This window comes from Schistocerca nitens, chromosome 6 (assembly GCF_023898315.1).
Source record: "Schistocerca nitens isolate TAMUIC-IGC-003100 chromosome 6, iqSchNite1.1, whole genome shotgun sequence".
In the NCBI taxonomy this organism is placed as follows: domain Eukaryota; kingdom Metazoa; phylum Arthropoda; class Insecta; order Orthoptera; family Acrididae; genus Schistocerca; species Schistocerca nitens.
In genome coordinates this window covers 115255110-115267937 of record NC_064619.1, presented here as the reverse complement: position 1 = coordinate 115267937, position 12828 = coordinate 115255110, and the positions used below count along the sequence as shown (strand labels likewise).

Here is a 12828-nt window from a genome sequence, read left to right as displayed (position 1 = left end):
CCTGCAAGGAGCGGAGCTATCTCGAGCAGCATCTAACACATGGCAGTACACTGAAGGAAAGGGATGTTCTACAACCTATGACAAGTATTCTACTGGCCTCAGAGGTTTTCTGAATGCATAGGCACAACAGTGGTTTGTATGCATTTTGCAGTATAATGTCATGCTTGGCGATGTCATTCGTTTACGAGCCTCGCTACAGTGTGCATGCACGTTATCCATGTGAAGAGGCGCAAGCAGATGCTACCATTCTGCGAGATTCCTGCAGAAGGTATACGAATTGCGTTGATATACAGAGCACAAGGGAGCCAAAGTCAAGGCCTCCGTGGCGCAATCGGCTAGCGCGTTCGGCTGTTAACCGAAAGGTTGGTGGTTCGAGCCCACCTGGGGGCGAAATCGTTTTAACCGGCACCGAGGTGAGGACAAACGTCAACTTTGTTAGAGATACACAGCTAGCGTGACAATTTGGCTGTGTTTGAGTGATGCCACACAGCCTTATACACATTCAGCCAAGTGACACTGTAGGTAAAAACATGGCCCTACACAGACGTTCTACTGTTTTCCTATTTATTCGCCATGTGTGACTGCAGTAGAGCGACGCCCACTACAAAAGACGTATTCTTTACATTCAATTTCAGCGTATACGTCGCGACTGCCATATGACAGGGCCTGTCTCTCGATGTCGATTTGTATTTGGTGTCTCTTAAGTGTCGGTCTGCAGTGGGCCGCTGTTGGCCGAGAGACGTGCAGTCGCCTTACATGAAGCCCCATGGGCAACGCCAGTGCCACTGTGGACAACAGCATACTGTAGCCAGAGAGAGGAGCCGAAAGGTGCATTTCGCAGTCGAGCCACGCTATCCCACAAGCTGTGCACTAGGTCAGGATTGTGCAGACCGCAAACTTCTGGTGGCCCGACGCTCGTCGTCGATCGTAAGGGCGAAACAGTCAAGAGATTTGGAAAACGGCAATGTGGACACCCCCAGCAGCAGCTGTGTGCCAAATCCGATATCTGGTCGAGGGCTGCAAGATTCAGTATGATGAAGTGACAATTCGGGGATAGCTCGCAAACGCTAAGCTGCCGCCTTCTTAGCTCAGTGGTAGAGCACTGGTCTCGTAAACCAGGGGTCGTGAGTTCGAACCTCACAGAAGGCATTCATTTTTTTAACCTTCCTGCAAGGAGCGGAGCTATCTCGAGCAGCATCTAACACATGGCAGTACACTGAAGGAAAGGGATGTTCTACAACCTATGACAAGTATTCTACTGGCCTCAGAGGTTTTCTGAATGCATAGGCACAACAGTGGTTTGTATGCATTTTGCAGTATAATGTCATGCTTGGCGATGTCATTCGTTTACGAGCCTCGCTACAGTGTGCATGCACGTTATCCATGTGAAGAGGCGCAAGCAGATGCTACCATTCTGCGAGATTCCTGCAGAAGGTATACGAATTGCGTTGATATACAGAGCACAAGGGAGCCAAAGTCAAGGCCTCCGTGGCGCAATCGGCTAGCGCGTTCGGCTGTTAACCGAAAGGTTGGTGGTTCGAGCCCACCTGGGGGCGAAATCGTTTTAACCGGCACCGAGGTGAGGACAAACGTCAACTTTGTTAGAGATACACAGCTAGCGTGACAATTTGGCTGTGTTTGAGTGATGCCACACAGCCTTATACACATTCAGCCAAGTGACACTGTAGGTAAAAACATGGCCCTACACAGACGTTCTACTGTTTTCCTATTTATTCGCCATGTGTGACTGCAGTAGAGCGACGCCCACTACAAAAGACGTATTCTTTACATTCAATTTCAGCGTATACGTCGCGACTGCCATATGACAGGGCCTGTCTCTCGATGTCGATTTGTATTTGGTGTCTCTTAAGTGTCGGTCTGCAGTGGGCCGCTGTTGGCCGAGAGACGTGCAGTCGCCTTACATGAAGCCCCATGGGCAACGCCAGTGCCACTGTGGACAACAGCATACTGTAGCCAGAGAGAGGAGCCGAAAGGTGCATTTCGCAGTCGAGCCACGCTATCCCACAAGCTGTGCACTAGGTCAGGATTGTGCAGACCGCAAACTTCTGGTGGCCCGACGCTCGTCGTCGATCGTAAGGGCGAAACAGTCAAGAGATTTGGAAAACGGCAATGTGGACACCCCCAGCAGCAGCTGTGTGCCAAATCCGATATCTGGTCGAGGGCTGCAAGATTCAGTATGATGAAGTGACAATTCGGGGATAGCTCGCAAACGCTAAGCTGCCGCCTTCTTAGCTCAGTGGTAGAGCACTGGTCTCGTAAACCAGGGGTCGTGAGTTCGAACCTCACAGAAGGCATTCATTTTTTTAACCTTCCTGCAAGGAGCGGAGCTATCTCGAGCAGCATCTAACACATGGCAGTACACTGAAGGAAAGGGATGTTCTACAACCTATGACAAGTATTCTACTGGCCTCAGAGGTTTTCTGAATGCATAGGCACAACAGTGGTTTGTATGCATTTTGCAGTATAATGTCATGCTTGGCGATGTCATTCGTTTACGAGCCTCGCTACAGTGTGCATGCACGTTATCCATGTGAAGAGGCGCAAGCAGATGCTACCATTCTGCGAGATTCCTGCAGAAGGTATACGAATTGCGTTGATATACAGAGCACAAGGGAGCCAAAGTCAAGGCCTCCGTGGCGCAATCGGCTAGCGCGTTCGGCTGTTAACCGAAAGGTTGGTGGTTCGAGCCCACCTGGGGGCGAAATCGTTTTAACCGGCACCGAGGTGAGGACAAACGTCAACTTTGTTAGAGATACACAGCTAGCGTGACAATTTGGCTGTGTTTGAGTGATGCCACACAGCCTTATACACATTCAGCCAAGTGACACTGTAGGTAAAAACATGGCCCTACACAGACGTTCTACTGTTTTCCTATTTATTCGCCATGTGTGACTGCAGTAGAGCGACGCCCACTACAAAAGACGTATTCTTTACATTCAATTTCAGCGTATACGTCGCGACTGCCATATGACAGGGCCTGTCTCTCGATGTCGATTTGTATTTGGTGTCTCTTAAGTGTCGGTCTGCAGTGGGCCGCTGTTGGCCGAGAGACGTGCAGTCGCCTTACATGAAGCCCCATGGGCAACGCCAGTGCCACTGTGGACAACAGCATACTGTAGCCAGAGAGAGGAGCCGAAAGGTGCATTTCGCAGTCGAGCCACGCTATCCCACAAGCTGTGCACTAGGTCAGGATTGTGCAGACCGCAAACTTCTGGTGGCCCGACGCTCGTCGTCGATCGTAAGGGCGAAACAGTCAAGAGATTTGGAAAACGGCAATGTGGACACCCCCAGCAGCAGCTGTGTGCCAAATCCGATATCTGGTCGAGGGCTGCAAGATTCAGTATGATGAAGTGACAATTCGGGGATAGCTCGCAAACGCTAAGCTGCCGCCTTCTTAGCTCAGTGGTAGAGCACTGGTCTCGTAAACCAGGGGTCGTGAGTTCGAACCTCACAGAAGGCATTCATTTTTTTAACCTTCCTGCAAGGAGCGGAGCTATCTCGAGCAGCATCTAACACATGGCAGTACACTGAAGGAAAGGGATGTTCTACAACCTATGACAAGTATTCTACTGGCCTCAGAGGTTTTCTGAATGCATAGGCACAACAGTGGTTTGTATGCATTTTGCAGTATAATGTCATGCTTGGCGATGTCATTCGTTTACGAGCCTCGCTACAGTGTGCATGCACGTTATCCATGTGAAGAGGCGCAAGCAGATGCTACCATTCTGCGAGATTCCTGCAGAAGGTATACGAATTGCGTTGATATACAGAGCACAAGGGAGCCAAAGTCAAGGCCTCCGTGGCGCAATCGGCTAGCGCGTTCGGCTGTTAACCGAAAGGTTGGTGGTTCGAGCCCACCTGGGGGCGAAATCGTTTTAACCGGCACCGAGGTGAGGACAAACGTCAACTTTGTTAGAGATACACAGCTAGCGTGACAATTTGGCTGTGTTTGAGTGATGCCACACAGCCTTATACACATTCAGCCAAGTGACACTGTAGGTAAAAACATGGCCCTACACAGACGTTCTACTGTTTTCCTATTTATTCGCCATGTGTGACTGCAGTAGAGCGACGCCCACTACAAAAGACGTATTCTTTACATTCAATTTCAGCGTATACGTCGCGACTGCCATATGACAGGGCCTGTCTCTCGATGTCGATTTGTATTTGGTGTCTCTTAAGTGTCGGTCTGCAGTGGGCCGCTGTTGGCCGAGAGACGTGCAGTCGCCTTACATGAAGCCCCATGGGCAACGCCAGTGCCACTGTGGACAACAGCATACTGTAGCCAGAGAGAGGAGCCGAAAGGTGCATTTCGCAGTCGAGCCACGCTATCCCACAAGCTGTGCACTAGGTCAGGATTGTGCAGACCGCAAACTTCTGGTGGCCCGACGCTCGTCGTCGATCGTAAGGGCGAAACAGTCAAGAGATTTGGAAAACGGCAATGTGGACACCCCCAGCAGCAGCTGTGTGCCAAATCCGATATCTGGTCGAGGGCTGCAAGATTCAGTATGATGAAGTGACAATTCGGGGATAGCTCGCAAACGCTAAGCTGCCGCCTTCTTAGCTCAGTGGTAGAGCACTGGTCTCGTAAACCAGGGGTCGTGAGTTCGAACCTCACAGAAGGCATTCATTTTTTTAACCTTCCTGCAAGGAGCGGAGCTATCTCGAGCAGCATCTAACACATGGCAGTACACTGAAGGAAAGGGATGTTCTACAACCTATGACAAGTATTCTACTGGCCTCAGAGGTTTTCTGAATGCATAGGCACAACAGTGGTTTGTATGCATTTTGCAGTATAATGTCATGCTTGGCGATGTCATTCGTTTACGAGCCTCGCTACAGTGTGCATGCACGTTATCCATGTGAAGAGGCGCAAGCAGATGCTACCATTCTGCGAGATTCCTGCAGAAGGTATACGAATTGCGTTGATATACAGAGCACAAGGGAGCCAAAGTCAAGGCCTCCGTGGCGCAATCGGCTAGCGCGTTCGGCTGTTAACCGAAAGGTTGGTGGTTCGAGCCCACCTGGGGGCGAAATCGTTTTAACCGGCACCGAGGTGAGGACAAACGTCAACTTTGTTAGAGATACACAGCTAGCGTGACAATTTGGCTGTGTTTGAGTGATGCCACACAGCCTTATACACATTCAGCCAAGTGACACTGTAGGTAAAAACATGGCCCTACACAGACGTTCTACTGTTTTCCTATTTATTCGCCATGTGTGACTGCAGTAGAGCGACGCCCACTACAAAAGACGTATTCTTTACATTCAATTTCAGCGTATACGTCGCGACTGCCATATGACAGGGCCTGTCTCTCGATGTCGATTTGTATTTGGTGTCTCTTAAGTGTCGGTCTGCAGTGGGCCGCTGTTGGCCGAGAGACGTGCAGTCGCCTTACATGAAGCCCCATGGGCAACGCCAGTGCCACTGTGGACAACAGCATACTGTAGCCAGAGAGAGGAGCCGAAAGGTGCATTTCGCAGTCGAGCCACGCTATCCCACAAGCTGTGCACTAGGTCAGGATTGTGCAGACCGCAAACTTCTGGTGGCCCGACGCTCGTCGTCGATCGTAAGGGCGAAACAGTCAAGAGATTTGGAAAACGGCAATGTGGACACCCCCAGCAGCAGCTGTGTGCCAAATCCGATATCTGGTCGAGGGCTGCAAGATTCAGTATGATGAAGTGACAATTCGGGGATAGCTCGCAAACGCTAAGCTGCCGCCTTCTTAGCTCAGTGGTAGAGCACTGGTCTCGTAAACCAGGGGTCGTGAGTTCGAACCTCACAGAAGGCATTCATTTTTTTAACCTTCCTGCAAGGAGCGGAGCTATCTCGAGCAGCATCTAACACATGGCAGTACACTGAAGGAAAGGGATGTTCTACAACCTATGACAAGTATTCTACTGGCCTCAGAGGTTTTCTGAATGCATAGGCACAACAGTGGTTTGTATGCATTTTGCAGTATAATGTCATGCTTGGCGATGTCATTCGTTTACGAGCCTCGCTACAGTGTGCATGCACGTTATCCATGTGAAGAGGCGCAAGCAGATGCTACCATTCTGCGAGATTCCTGCAGAAGGTATACGAATTGCGTTGATATACAGAGCACAAGGGAGCCAAAGTCAAGGCCTCCGTGGCGCAATCGGCTAGCGCGTTCGGCTGTTAACCGAAAGGTTGGTGGTTCGAGCCCACCTGGGGGCGAAATCGTTTTAACCGGCACCGAGGTGAGGACAAACGTCAACTTTGTTAGAGATACACAGCTAGCGTGACAATTTGGCTGTGTTTGAGTGATGCCACACAGCCTTATACACATTCAGCCAAGTGACACTGTAGGTAAAAACATGGCCCTACACAGACGTTCTACTGTTTTCCTATTTATTCGCCATGTGTGACTGCAGTAGAGCGACGCCCACTACAAAAGACGTATTCTTTACATTCAATTTCAGCGTATACGTCGCGACTGCCATATGACAGGGCCTGTCTCTCGATGTCGATTTGTATTTGGTGTCTCTTAAGTGTCGGTCTGCAGTGGGCCGCTGTTGGCCGAGAGACGTGCAGTCGCCTTACATGAAGCCCCATGGGCAACGCCAGTGCCACTGTGGACAACAGCATACTGTAGCCAGAGAGAGGAGCCGAAAGGTGCATTTCGCAGTCGAGCCACGCTATCCCACAAGCTGTGCACTAGGTCAGGATTGTGCAGACCGCAAACTTCTGGTGGCCCGACGCTCGTCGTCGATCGTAAGGGCGAAACAGTCAAGAGATTTGGAAAACGGCAATGTGGACACCCCCAGCAGCAGCTGTGTGCCAAATCCGATATCTGGTCGAGGGCTGCAAGATTCAGTATGATGAAGTGACAATTCGGGGATAGCTCGCAAACGCTAAGCTGCCGCCTTCTTAGCTCAGTGGTAGAGCACTGGTCTCGTAAACCAGGGGTCGTGAGTTCGAACCTCACAGAAGGCATTCATTTTTTTAACCTTCCTGCAAGGAGCGGAGCTATCTCGAGCAGCATCTAACACATGGCAGTACACTGAAGGAAAGGGATGTTCTACAACCTATGACAAGTATTCTACTGGCCTCAGAGGTTTTCTGAATGCATAGGCACAACAGTGGTTTGTATGCATTTTGCAGTATAATGTCATGCTTGGCGATGTCATTCGTTTACGAGCCTCGCTACAGTGTGCATGCACGTTATCCATGTGAAGAGGCGCAAGCAGATGCTACCATTCTGCGAGATTCCTGCAGAAGGTATACGAATTGCGTTGATATACAGAGCACAAGGGAGCCAAAGTCAAGGCCTCCGTGGCGCAATCGGCTAGCGCGTTCGGCTGTTAACCGAAAGGTTGGTGGTTCGAGCCCACCTGGGGGCGAAATCGTTTTAACCGGCACCGAGGTGAGGACAAACGTCAACTTTGTTAGAGATACACAGCTAGCGTGACAATTTGGCTGTGTTTGAGTGATGCCACACAGCCTTATACACATTCAGCCAAGTGACACTGTAGGTAAAAACATGGCCCTACACAGACGTTCTACTGTTTTCCTATTTATTCGCCATGTGTGACTGCAGTAGAGCGACGCCCACTACAAAAGACGTATTCTTTACATTCAATTTCAGCGTATACGTCGCGACTGCCATATGACAGGGCCTGTCTCTCGATGTCGATTTGTATTTGGTGTCTCTTAAGTGTCGGTCTGCAGTGGGCCGCTGTTGGCCGAGAGACGTGCAGTCGCCTTACATGAAGCCCCATGGGCAACGCCAGTGCCACTGTGGACAACAGCATACTGTAGCCAGAGAGAGGAGCCGAAAGGTGCATTTCGCAGTCGAGCCACGCTATCCCACAAGCTGTGCACTAGGTCAGGATTGTGCAGACCGCAAACTTCTGGTGGCCCGACGCTCGTCGTCGATCGTAAGGGCGAAACAGTCAAGAGATTTGGAAAACGGCAATGTGGACACCCCCAGCAGCAGCTGTGTGCCAAATCCGATATCTGGTCGAGGGCTGCAAGATTCAGTATGATGAAGTGACAATTCGGGGATAGCTCGCAAACGCTAAGCTGCCGCCTTCTTAGCTCAGTGGTAGAGCACTGGTCTCGTAAACCAGGGGTCGTGAGTTCGAACCTCACAGAAGGCATTCATTTTTTTAACCTTCCTGCAAGGAGCGGAGCTATCTCGAGCAGCATCTAACACATGGCAGTACACTGAAGGAAAGGGATGTTCTACAACCTATGACAAGTATTCTACTGGCCTCAGAGGTTTTCTGAATGCATAGGCACAACAGTGGTTTGTATGCATTTTGCAGTATAATGTCATGCTTGGCGATGTCATTCGTTTACGAGCCTCGCTACAGTGTGCATGCACGTTATCCATGTGAAGAGGCGCAAGCAGATGCTACCATTCTGCGAGATTCCTGCAGAAGGTATACGAATTGCGTTGATATACAGAGCACAAGGGAGCCAAAGTCAAGGCCTCCGTGGCGCAATCGGCTAGCGCGTTCGGCTGTTAACCGAAAGGTTGGTGGTTCGAGCCCACCTGGGGGCGAAATCGTTTTAACCGGCACCGAGGTGAGGACAAACGTCAACTTTGTTAGAGATACACAGCTAGCGTGACAATTTGGCTGTGTTTGAGTGATGCCACACAGCCTTATACACATTCAGCCAAGTGACACTGTAGGTAAAAACATGGCCCTACACAGACGTTCTACTGTTTTCCTATTTATTCGCCATGTGTGACTGCAGTAGAGCGACGCCCACTACAAAAGACGTATTCTTTACATTCAATTTCAGCGTATACGTCGCGACTGCCATATGACAGGGCCTGTCTCTCGATGTCGATTTGTATTTGGTGTCTCTTAAGTGTCGGTCTGCAGTGGGCCGCTGTTGGCCGAGAGACGTGCAGTCGCCTTACATGAAGCCCCATGGGCAACGCCAGTGCCACTGTGGACAACAGCATACTGTAGCCAGAGAGAGGAGCCGAAAGGTGCATTTCGCAGTCGAGCCACGCTATCCCACAAGCTGTGCACTAGGTCAGGATTGTGCAGACCGCAAACTTCTGGTGGCCCGACGCTCGTCGTCGATCGTAAGGGCGAAACAGTCAAGAGATTTGGAAAACGGCAATGTGGACACCCCCAGCAGCAGCTGTGTGCCAAATCCGATATCTGGTCGAGGGCTGCAAGATTCAGTATGATGAAGTGACAATTCGGGGATAGCTCGCAAACGCTAAGCTGCCGCCTTCTTAGCTCAGTGGTAGAGCACTGGTCTCGTAAACCAGGGGTCGTGAGTTCGAACCTCACAGAAGGCATTCATTTTTTTAACCTTCCTGCAAGGAGCGGAGCTATCTCGAGCAGCATCTAACACATGGCAGTACACTGAAGGAAAGGGATGTTCTACAACCTATGACAAGTATTCTACTGGCCTCAGAGGTTTTCTGAATGCATAGGCACAACAGTGGTTTGTATGCATTTTGCAGTATAATGTCATGCTTGGCGATGTCATTCGTTTACGAGCCTCGCTACAGTGTGCATGCACGTTATCCATGTGAAGAGGCGCAAGCAGATGCTACCATTCTGCGAGATTCCTGCAGAAGGTATACGAATTGCGTTGATATACAGAGCACAAGGGAGCCAAAGTCAAGGCCTCCGTGGCGCAATCGGCTAGCGCGTTCGGCTGTTAACCGAAAGGTTGGTGGTTCGAGCCCACCTGGGGGCGAAATCGTTTTAACCGGCACCGAGGTGAGGACAAACGTCAACTTTGTTAGAGATACACAGCTAGCGTGACAATTTGGCTGTGTTTGAGTGATGCCACACAGCCTTATACACATTCAGCCAAGTGACACTGTAGGTAAAAACATGGCCCTACACAGACGTTCTACTGTTTTCCTATTTATTCGCCATGTGTGACTGCAGTAGAGCGACGCCCACTACAAAAGACGTATTCTTTACATTCAATTTCAGCGTATACGTCGCGACTGCCATATGACAGGGCCTGTCTCTCGATGTCGATTTGTATTTGGTGTCTCTTAAGTGTCGGTCTGCAGTGGGCCGCTGTTGGCCGAGAGACGTGCAGTCGCCTTACATGAAGCCCCATGGGCAACGCCAGTGCCACTGTGGACAACAGCATACTGTAGCCAGAGAGAGGAGCCGAAAGGTGCATTTCGCAGTCGAGCCACGCTATCCCACAAGCTGTGCACTAGGTCAGGATTGTGCAGACCGCAAACTTCTGGTGGCCCGACGCTCGTCGTCGATCGTAAGGGCGAAACAGTCAAGAGATTTGGAAAACGGCAATGTGGACACCCCCAGCAGCAGCTGTGTGCCAAATCCGATATCTGGTCGAGGGCTGCAAGATTCAGTATGATGAAGTGACAATTCGGGGATAGCTCGCAAACGCTAAGCTGCCGCCTTCTTAGCTCAGTGGTAGAGCACTGGTCTCGTAAACCAGGGGTCGTGAGTTCGAACCTCACAGAAGGCATTCATTTTTTTAACCTTCCTGCAAGGAGCGGAGCTATCTCGAGCAGCATCTAACACATGGCAGTACACTGAATGAAAGGGATGTTCTACAACCTATGACAAGTATTCTACTGGCCTCAGAGGTTTTCTGAATGCATAGGCACAACAGTGGTTTGTATGCATTTTGCAGTATAATGTCATGCTTGGCGATGTCATTCGTTTACGAGCCTCGCTACAGTGTGCATGCACGTTATCCATGTGAAGAGGCGCAAGCAGATGCTACCATTCTGCAAGATTCCTGCAGAAGGTATACGAATTGCGTTGATATACAGAGCACAAGAGAGCCAAAGTCAAGGCCTCCGTGGCGCAATCGGCTAGCGCGTTCGGCTGTTAACCGAAAGGTTGGTGGTTCGAGCCCACCCGGGGGCGAAATCGTTTTAACCGGCACCGAGGTGAGGACATACGTCAACTTTGTTAGAGATACACAGCTAGCGTGACAATTTGGCTGTGTTTGAGTGATGCCACACAGCCTTATACACATTCAGCCAAGTGACACTGTAGGTAAAAACATGGCCCTACACAGACGTTCTACTGTTTTCCTATTTATTCGCCATGTGTGACTGCAGTAGAGCGACGCCCACTACAAAAGACGTATTCTTTACATTCAATTTCAGCGTATACGTCGCGACTGCCATATGACAGGGCCTGTCTCTCGATGTCGATTTGTATTTGGTGTCTCTTAAGTGTCGGTCTGCAGTGGGCCGCTGTTGGCCGAGAGACGTGCAGTCGCCTTACATGAAGCCCCATGGGCAACGCCAGTGCCACTGTGGACAACAGCATACTGTAGCCAGAGAGAGGAGCCGAAAGGTGCATTTCGCAGTCGAGCCACGCTATCCCACAAGCTGTGCACTAGGTCAGGATTGTGCAGACCGCAAACTTCTGGTGGCCCGACGCTCGTCGTCGATCGTAAGGGCGAAACAGTCAAGAGATTTGGAAAACGGCAATGTGGACACCCCCAGCAGCAGCTGTGTGCCAAATCCGATATCTGGTCGAGGGCTGCAAGATTCAGTATGATGAAGTGACAATTCGGGGATAGCTCGCAAACGCTAAGCTGCCGCCTTCTTAGCTCAGTGGTAGAGCACTGGTCTCGTAAACCAGGGGTCGTGAGTTCGAACCTCACAGAAGGCATTCATTTTTTTAACCTTCCTGCAAGGAGCGGAGCTATCTCGAGCAGCATCTAACACATGGCAGTACACTGAAGGAAAGGGATGTTCTACAACCTATGACAAGTATTCTACTGGCCTCAGAGGTTTTCTGAATGCATAGGCACAACAGTGGTTTGTATGCATTTTGCAGTATAATGTCATGCTTGGCGATGTCATTCGTTTACGAGCCTCGCTACAGTGTGCATGCACGTTATCCATGTGAAGAGGCGCAAGCAGATGCTACCATTCTGCGAGATTCCTGCAGAAGGTATACGAATTGCGTTGATATACAGAGCACAAGGGAGCCAAAGTCAAGGCCTCCGTGGCGCAATCGGCTAGCGCGTTCGGCTGTTAACCGAAAGGTTGGTGGTTCGAGCCCACCTGGGGGCGAAATCGTTTTAACCGGCACCGAGGTGAGGACAAACGTCAACTTTGTTAGAGATACACAGCTAGCGTGACAATTTGGCTGTGTTTGAGTGATGCCACACAGCCTTATACACATTCAGCCAAGTGACACTGTAGGTAAAAACATGGCCCTACACAGACGTTCTACTGTTTTCCTATTTATTCGCCATGTGTGACTGCAGTAGAGCGACGCCCACTACAAAAGACGTATTCTTTACATTCAATTTCAGCGTATACGTCGCGACTGCCATATGACAGGGCCTGTCTCTCGATGTCGATTTGTATTTGGTGTCTCTTAAGTGTCGGTCTGCAGTGGGCCGCTGTTGGCCGAGAGACGTGCAGTCGCCTTACATGAAGCCCCATGGGCAACGCCAGTGCCACTGTGGACAACAGCATACTGTAGCCAGAGAGAGGAGCCGAAAGGTGCATTTCGCAGTCGAGCCACGCTATCCCACAAGCTGTGCACTAGGTCAGGATTGTGCAGACCGCAAACTTCTGGTGGCCCGACGCTCGTCGTCGATCGTAAGGGCGAAACAGTCAAGAGATTTGGAAAACGGCAATGTGGACACCCCCAGCAGCAGCTGTGTGCCAAATCCGATATCTGGTCGAGGGCTGCAAGATTCAGTATGATGAAGTGACAATTCGGGGATAGCTCGCAAACGCTAAGCTGCCGCCTTCTTAGCTCAGTGGTAGAGCACTGGTCTCGTAAACCAGGGGTCGTGAGTTCGAACCTCACAGAAGGCATTCATTTTTTTAACCTTCC

The 12828-nt window shown here is 50.5% G+C and overlaps 22 non-coding genes across 22 annotated transcripts; all 22 read left to right on the top strand.

The window, feature by feature from the left end:
• The first annotated feature begins 316 nt into the window (after positions 1–316).
• On the top strand, positions 317–390 carry Trnan-guu (transfer RNA asparagine (anticodon GUU)). The gene has a single exon. It is a non-coding gene; the product is annotated as a tRNA-Asn (tRNA).
• A 687-nt stretch (positions 391–1077) lies between these two features.
• Positions 1078–1149, top strand: Trnat-cgu (transfer RNA threonine (anticodon CGU)). Its single transcript has one exon. It is a non-coding gene; the product is annotated as a tRNA-Thr (tRNA).
• A 333-nt stretch (positions 1150–1482) lies between these two features.
• Trnan-guu (transfer RNA asparagine (anticodon GUU)) lies at positions 1483–1556 on the top strand. The gene has a single exon. It is a non-coding gene; the product is annotated as a tRNA-Asn (tRNA).
• A 687-nt stretch (positions 1557–2243) lies between these two features.
• On the top strand, positions 2244–2315 carry Trnat-cgu (transfer RNA threonine (anticodon CGU)). Its single transcript has one exon. It is a non-coding gene; the product is annotated as a tRNA-Thr (tRNA).
• A 333-nt stretch (positions 2316–2648) lies between these two features.
• Positions 2649–2722, top strand: Trnan-guu (transfer RNA asparagine (anticodon GUU)). Its single transcript has one exon. It is a non-coding gene; the product is annotated as a tRNA-Asn (tRNA).
• Positions 2723–3409: 687 nt separating this feature from the next.
• Positions 3410–3481, top strand: Trnat-cgu (transfer RNA threonine (anticodon CGU)). Its single transcript has one exon. It is a non-coding gene; the product is annotated as a tRNA-Thr (tRNA).
• A 333-nt stretch (positions 3482–3814) lies between these two features.
• Positions 3815–3888, top strand: Trnan-guu (transfer RNA asparagine (anticodon GUU)). The gene has a single exon. It is a non-coding gene; the product is annotated as a tRNA-Asn (tRNA).
• Positions 3889–4575: 687 nt separating this feature from the next.
• Trnat-cgu (transfer RNA threonine (anticodon CGU)) lies at positions 4576–4647 on the top strand. Its single transcript has one exon. It is a non-coding gene; the product is annotated as a tRNA-Thr (tRNA).
• Positions 4648–4980: 333 nt separating this feature from the next.
• Trnan-guu (transfer RNA asparagine (anticodon GUU)) lies at positions 4981–5054 on the top strand. Its single transcript has one exon. It is a non-coding gene; the product is annotated as a tRNA-Asn (tRNA).
• A 687-nt stretch (positions 5055–5741) lies between these two features.
• On the top strand, positions 5742–5813 carry Trnat-cgu (transfer RNA threonine (anticodon CGU)). The gene has a single exon. It is a non-coding gene; the product is annotated as a tRNA-Thr (tRNA).
• A 333-nt stretch (positions 5814–6146) lies between these two features.
• Trnan-guu (transfer RNA asparagine (anticodon GUU)) lies at positions 6147–6220 on the top strand. The gene has a single exon. It is a non-coding gene; the product is annotated as a tRNA-Asn (tRNA).
• Positions 6221–6907: 687 nt separating this feature from the next.
• On the top strand, positions 6908–6979 carry Trnat-cgu (transfer RNA threonine (anticodon CGU)). Its single transcript has one exon. It is a non-coding gene; the product is annotated as a tRNA-Thr (tRNA).
• Positions 6980–7312: 333 nt separating this feature from the next.
• Trnan-guu (transfer RNA asparagine (anticodon GUU)) lies at positions 7313–7386 on the top strand. Its single transcript has one exon. It is a non-coding gene; the product is annotated as a tRNA-Asn (tRNA).
• A 687-nt stretch (positions 7387–8073) lies between these two features.
• On the top strand, positions 8074–8145 carry Trnat-cgu (transfer RNA threonine (anticodon CGU)). The gene has a single exon. It is a non-coding gene; the product is annotated as a tRNA-Thr (tRNA).
• A 333-nt stretch (positions 8146–8478) lies between these two features.
• Positions 8479–8552, top strand: Trnan-guu (transfer RNA asparagine (anticodon GUU)). The gene has a single exon. It is a non-coding gene; the product is annotated as a tRNA-Asn (tRNA).
• A 687-nt stretch (positions 8553–9239) lies between these two features.
• Trnat-cgu (transfer RNA threonine (anticodon CGU)) lies at positions 9240–9311 on the top strand. Its single transcript has one exon. It is a non-coding gene; the product is annotated as a tRNA-Thr (tRNA).
• Positions 9312–9644: 333 nt separating this feature from the next.
• Trnan-guu (transfer RNA asparagine (anticodon GUU)) lies at positions 9645–9718 on the top strand. The gene has a single exon. It is a non-coding gene; the product is annotated as a tRNA-Asn (tRNA).
• A 687-nt stretch (positions 9719–10405) lies between these two features.
• On the top strand, positions 10406–10477 carry Trnat-cgu (transfer RNA threonine (anticodon CGU)). Its single transcript has one exon. It is a non-coding gene; the product is annotated as a tRNA-Thr (tRNA).
• A 333-nt stretch (positions 10478–10810) lies between these two features.
• Positions 10811–10884, top strand: Trnan-guu (transfer RNA asparagine (anticodon GUU)). The gene has a single exon. It is a non-coding gene; the product is annotated as a tRNA-Asn (tRNA).
• Positions 10885–11571: 687 nt separating this feature from the next.
• Trnat-cgu (transfer RNA threonine (anticodon CGU)) lies at positions 11572–11643 on the top strand. The gene has a single exon. It is a non-coding gene; the product is annotated as a tRNA-Thr (tRNA).
• Positions 11644–11976: 333 nt separating this feature from the next.
• Trnan-guu (transfer RNA asparagine (anticodon GUU)) lies at positions 11977–12050 on the top strand. Its single transcript has one exon. It is a non-coding gene; the product is annotated as a tRNA-Asn (tRNA).
• A 687-nt stretch (positions 12051–12737) lies between these two features.
• Positions 12738–12809, top strand: Trnat-cgu (transfer RNA threonine (anticodon CGU)). Its single transcript has one exon. It is a non-coding gene; the product is annotated as a tRNA-Thr (tRNA).
• The last annotated feature ends 19 nt before the right edge of the window (positions 12810–12828 follow it).